Genomic DNA, 6601 nt, shown 5'->3' on the forward strand with positions numbered 1-6601 from the left:
GCATCCACTTCTGTGTTTGCTAGGCCCTGGCATAGTCTCACAAGAGACAGCTATATCTGGGTCCTTTCAGCAAAATCTTGCTAGTGTATGCAATGGTCCTGGCTCTCTTTCTACAACACACTTTTTTCATTTGCTAATCTCAGACTGGCTCTCTGGTGGTGTCTTTCCTCCAACCTGGAAACCCAATTCTAGTGATTTGTCATTATAACAGTTTTCTGTAGCAGTTGGGCTTGCTGGTAGGGATTGAGGGGACTTCCCTGCATAGAGGAATTTCTATCTGTTTAAGAATCACAAAACCAAGTGGGTATAAAATATTATTTAAATATTTTTATTGGAAGGTCAGTACTTTTTGAAATCATCTAAATAATTAACTGTACAACGCCAAAATACTTCATTAAAGCTTTAAAAAATATTTCTTGGTTGTGTGGCCTTTATTAAACAATTAATGGCTTATATAGCTTTGCTCTTCTTTACTAAGTTGGTTTTTTTTTTTTAATAAAAAAACAATTTACATTAACTGAGCAATTGTGATACACCTTTAATCCCAGCACACTGGAGACCGAGGCAGGTGGGTCCGAGGCCAGCCTGGGCTATAAAGTGAGTTCCAAGACAGCCGAGGTTATTACACAGAGAAACCCTGTCTCAAACAACAACAACAAACCAACAACAAAAGTAACAAAAAAACCCATTTATATAAGAGAATTGGTTATTTGTTCTTAAAAATGTCTTATGAACCCAGGAAGAGTCCAAAATCTCTCTCTAGCCTTCAGTTATCATTTAAAAAGAAACAAAACAAAATTTGTGACTAATTTCTTTTAAAAAATAAAATAAAATCCCCAGGTGCCTGACTAGCTCAGTCTGTAGGCAAAGCTTGGGGATGATGCTTTTGGAACTTTTGCAGTGAGCCAGGTAGATGGCTCAGTTGATAAAGTGCTTACCTTGTAGACAAGAGGACCTGAGTTTGCATTCCCAGCACCCACATAAAAAGTGGGTGCAGTAAGCAACACACTTACATAATCCCAGCCCTGAGGAGGTAGAGGCCGGTGGATCTAGGATCTCCTGGCCAGCCAGCCTAGCCGATCCAGGTTCAGTGAGTGACTGTCATGAAAAAGGACTGAGAAAAACATACGGGGTTGACTTGTAGCCTCAACACACACACACACACACACACACACACACACACACACACACCACACGCCTCCCTCTGATAAATGTCAGTACTCATTATAATGAAATGAAACTAACCAGTTTAGACTGGGCAAAGATTGTCATCACAGCTCAGATATCTTCAAGCATGGTTTCCCACACACAGCCAACTAGCTATGACCTACACCTTCGCAAGAGAACCCAGGCATCCCCCAAAGGTGAGGGTGTCAAGATGGAGCAGCACGCACATCACTTCTCTGGATTCTTGTTAGTGGCCACAGCTGAGAGTCTAGCTAACTGTGGTTAGATCTTTCTGGAAACAGCACTGACAGTTTCACCTGCTTCCTTGGTCCCCAAAGAAGCCATGACAGTCTTCAGTCTCCATGAGGCCAGAAGCTCTGAGATCTCAATCTTGAGAAAGTGCCTTATGCTGCCCCTCCCCCTCCACGCCCCAGGAGACTCAGTTCTTCTTCACACATCAGGAGCTGTAAAAGTCCGGCCAAGAGAGCAACATTTGGTTGTTTTGTGGGCCCCCCACTCCCTCCAAAAGTCCCCCAAGTGGGTGGTGGGAATGACACGTGAAAGTTCAGGGAAATCAAAGTTCTGAGGGAAACGTATTTTTATATTTATACAATTTTCAATATCATATTTTAAAATTCACTGCTATATTAAAAGGACTGAGGAGTCAGTTGGCTTTTAAAATAACTGTGCTCTCAAACACATTGAGGAGTGTGTTTCAGGCTACACTGAGGTTGGAGAGTTTGGATGGTAGAGGAACTTCTGGGGTCATGCCTTCAGCTTTTTTCTGTTTTATGTTATATATCATGGAAAATATTTTGAAGACAACCATACTGTAGCAACTGACTCTTCCTCCCTGTTTCGTATAAGGACCATCAGTCAGAGGCCTACAGGGCTTGCTTGTGCATCATGGAGAGTGACATCAGCAATGTGTTCCCTGTCTTCTCCAAACTGCAGAAAACAGCCACCTCAAAGATTGGCTAAGCCTTGATTGGAACAACCCAGAGAGCAGCAGTAATGCCAGAGGTATGTTTAGTGTGCTCCTGGCCCTGGTTCCATCCCCAGTGTATCTGTGCTTGGCTATACCCTCTCACAACGAAGGCATTTGGAGATGATTACTCCCACTGCAGGAGCCTCCCTCCCTGCAGGGGTGACTGTGGAGCCCTGGTCAGGTCACACTTCCACTGTGGGGTATGAATCAACTTTTGGATCTTCAACTGAGGTAGTTGTGCAAAATCAGTACAGGTGATTCTAATGGGAAAAAAATCGTATTTATTTTTATCTTATGCGTGTGGGTGTTTGCTTGCGTGTATGTATGTGCACCAAGTGCAGTGTTCTGGATGTCAGAAGAGGGCAACTGGTCCCCTGGAACTATAGTTATAGACGACTGTTGGCTGCGGTGTGGGGGCTGAGATTAAACCTAGGTCCTCAGCAAGAGCAACACGTGCTCTGAGTCATCTCTTCAGCCTCTGGATTCTACCTTTTATCAATTCCATCTCTTCCTCTAAATTTTCTCTGTTTTTGTTTTTCTTCCAACCCACGTTCTCAAAGGCATCCTGACAACCAGCTCGAAAGGAAGGAACGAAAGTATAGGAAGGCTTTTCATGCCGTTTAAGCCTCCCCATGTCACCAACGTAACGCGCTCCAGACACCTTGAGTATATAGACAACGCTCAGAACCATTGAGTCGTAGCTCTAGTTCTCATGGAATTAGGGCAATTATATCCCTATACGTTGTACAGTTCTGAGGGCAGAGCTCTGGACTCTCTGCTGCCTCCACCCAGCAGGGAGGATTTGGCATCCATCATCCCCTCAAAGTGTAACACCATAGTTTCATTTAAAATGACTTTCCCTAACACGCTGAAAAGTACAGTTGAGCCATGGCATGACCCCATAGCATAAAGCAATATGACTGGTTCCTCTTCCACTGTGCCTGTGGGTGCTGGGGTGGAGGGGCCATGCTTGTCCAGAGCACAATTCCTCCACCAAAGCTATGCCTTTCCTAATGACTTCTGCCTTATTTCCAAAGTGACCCTTAGATAGCTTAGCCTAAAAGTTATACATCTGGGCTGTCATTTAAAACTTTCAACTCAGTTCTGTCTCTCCCCCTATTACCCCAACTACTTTGGGTTCCTGGACCTGACTCAAGTTGTCAGACCTGAGTGCTGATCACTTTTACCTGCTGAGCCATCTGGCCAGCCCTCCTTTTTTTTTTTTTAAGTGTTTTAATACCTGGCTTACTAACTGTGGGTGGAAATAGCAAGTTCTTACAGTGTCTGTGTTAACATTCCAAACATACCCCTTTCTTCCGAGATTGTCCTAGCTATTATTATTTTAAAAAAATAACAACTTTTAAAACGTAAATGACTTTCCCAAGCCAGTGCTCTAATCTCAGACATAAATCTTGCTCCATTAAGAAAAGGGGAGCAGGCACACTGTCAGAAGAATCCAAACTTAGGAGAATCAAAAAACTTAAAAGGTTAGCCATGGGAGTAGTCCCATACATAGCTTTTGCTTATGAAACACATTAAATTAAAACCTGCTTTCCTGAACGTGTCTTGTGTGAGGGTGGGTAGTGTGAGAGGATCGATGTAGATGTGGAAGCTGTGTAATTCTGCAGGCATGCTGCAGGCAAGGGTGTAGGATGCTGGCCTCCTTCTCCAGCCTGGCTTCAGGGACTGAGGACTGACAGGAGCCAGGAGGTGAGGCTTCCTTTTTGCCTTCGGTTTTGTTGAAAAATGACTCGTGAACATACAGCTCCGTCTCCGCCAAGTACGACGTCCCAACATAGAATCAGCTTCATGAAGTTTCATAGTTTTACAGAACAGATTCAGTCATAAATCAGGAAAGTTTAAAATACATTAGTGGGCATGTCAGAGAGGTGGTCAGATGGGAGAAGCTCAGTTATAGGTCTAAGAGGCTGTCGGATGATATTCTTAGCTTTTTGGATTGGTGGAATCCAGGGGTCTGCTATGTTAATAGATTCCCCAAACATTTTTGTCTATTAGTCACAGGATGTTTGTTAGTTCTGACACAGAGGTGGGTGAGGAATGCAGGGGGCTAAAGCTAGCCCAGGATAAGGTAATTAGCCTTTGGACCTGTCACATTCCTGTCTCTCCACGGTTCTGCAGCTCCGGTCGGTCACTTAGTCTCAGCTTCTTTCCAGGAATTCTTGTTCACAGGTGGCTTGGAATGATTCTGCCTTGTGTGTATTTATGAGTTCTCTAAATCCCGTGTGTTGCCAAGATAGCCACGCAGGGCAAACACAGAGAAAGGATGTGGTGGGATGGTCTGACCTTAGAGCCTATGGATGGTATATTCCGTGGTATTTCTTAACATTTATTTATGTACATATACCATATAGTGCATGTGTGAAAGTCAGTGGAAAATTTGGGGACTCTATTCTCTCTTCCTACCATGTGGGTCTCAGGACTGAACCTGGGACATTAGACTTGGCAGCAGGTGCTTTTTTGCCCAATGAGCCACCGCTGGCTGGCTGAGCCAGCTCCTGGATTTTGGTGGTATTCTTTTGACTGAAGCTCGGGACAATCTTTTAGCATCTCAAAGGTTGCCGAAATTTTTCCTGATAGCAGTGTCTTTCATTCACTTAATCACCTTACTTCCCTGCCATCCAACCCATTTCTTTTGTAAGGTCAGTTTAGTTAAACTTCCCATTTTTTTCTTAAGCTGGTGTAAGGATCAAACCCAGGGCTTTACACGAGCTAGGTAAGTGCTCTGTCCCATGTCTGCAGCCTTCCTTTAAAAAATGTTCACTTGGGACTTTCCTTCCCACAAACCCTCGAGCCCTTACTTTCCTATTTGGGCCCGGCAGAATGGCTCCCGCAAAGAAAGGTGGTGAGAGAGAAGAAGAAGGGCCGTTCTGCCATCAACGAGGTGGTGACCCGAGAATACACCATCAACATTCACAAGTGCATCCATGGAGTGGCCTTCAAGAAGCATGCTCCTCGGGCACTCAAAGAAATTCGGAAGTTTGCCATGAAGGGAATGCGGACACCAGATGTGCGCATTGACACCAGGCTCAATAAAGCCGTCTGGGCCAAGGGAATAAGGAACGTTCCACAGCGCACCCGAGTATGCTTGTCCAGAAAACATAATGAGGATGAGGATTCCCCAAACAAGCTCTACACGCTGGTGACTTACGTGCCTGTTACCACATTCATGAATCTACAGACGGCCAATGTGGATGAGAACTAACCTACTCATGTCAAATAAAGTTGCAGAACTGCCAAAAAAAAAAAAGAGTTCACTTGTAGTGAGGTGTGGCGGTGTGCACTTTTAATCTCAGTTCTGTTGTTTTTTAATCCTGTAAAAAGGATTAAATAAAGTCAACCATAGGTCAAGAGGTGGAGCAAGCAGCCAGTTGACAGGGAGTGAACATAGGATTATTAAGAAAAAAAAAAAACCATAGAGAATAAGAGGGAATCGGGATGATGGATAGAGAGCTGTACAGGAAGTAGAAGGGAGAGGCGTTCAGTTGGAAGGAGACTTTCTGAGACAGCATGGGTGGGGGGGTTGCTGCTGAGACACTGGCTGAAGAGAAAGGTCGGCTGAAAGCTTTCTCTGCCTCTCTGAGCTAGCAGGCTCTCACCCCAGCATCTGGTTCCCAAGTCTTCATTGGTAAAGTTGAAGGACTGGCCAGTTCTTTCCAGTACTATGAAAGCTAGTCAGCAGGAAGGAAGCTTTCTCATCAATACCAACTTGACTTCTCCATGTTCTGTGGCCAAAGTGTGCTATCTTCAGTCATAGAGTTTTACCAACAAGTTCTGGGGCGCATTTGGGCAACAGCCTATATTGCTTGGGGAGGAGGGGCTGTCTCAAGGTCACCCCTAACTAATAATGTGAGGGAAGCCATCCCACCAGTTGTGGGCTCTAGAGATTGAACCTGAGGTGCTGTGCTTGCAGGACAAGGGCTTTGCTGACTGCACTCACCCCTGTGCTTGTCCTGCATCTGTGATGAGTACCCTAGGGAAAAGTGGTCAGTGTTCTCATTTATAGAACGAGGACAGTTGGGAAATGAATTTTATAACTTTTTTTTTGTGTGTGTGTGTGAGAATTTATTGACACTGTACAGGTAGCAAGCATATTTGGTGACCTGCCTGCACGTAGTAGGCTTGCAGGAGATACTTTAGGGCAAAGTGTGATTAAGTACATGTAATGAAGACTACTTTTATAAATCTAAATTTAATAATGATAATAATAATAATATATACATACATTTTATTTACTGGGGAATAAGTCTAAGATTTTATGGATGGTAGTCAAGTGTATCCCTGGGCTATACCTCTAATTATATATGCATTTTCGTGTAATTCTGAATGGTAGATAGCCTGGGATGTAGGACTGAGGAATAGAAAGATGGAAAAGAAGTTGAAAATGAAATGACTAAATAATATATTTATGTTATCAATGTGTTCCTG

General features: G+C 43.9%; 1 pseudogene; it reads left to right on the top strand.

The window, feature by feature from the left end:
• Nucleotides 1-4996: 4996 nt before the first annotated feature.
• LOC110291546 lies at nt 4997-5378 on the top strand (annotated as a pseudogene).
• Nucleotides 5379-6601: the final 1223 nt, after the last annotated feature.

Source organism: Mus caroli, chromosome 3 (assembly GCF_900094665.2).
Source record: "Mus caroli chromosome 3, CAROLI_EIJ_v1.1, whole genome shotgun sequence".
Taxonomy (NCBI): Eukaryota; Metazoa; Chordata; class Mammalia; order Rodentia; family Muridae; genus Mus; species Mus caroli.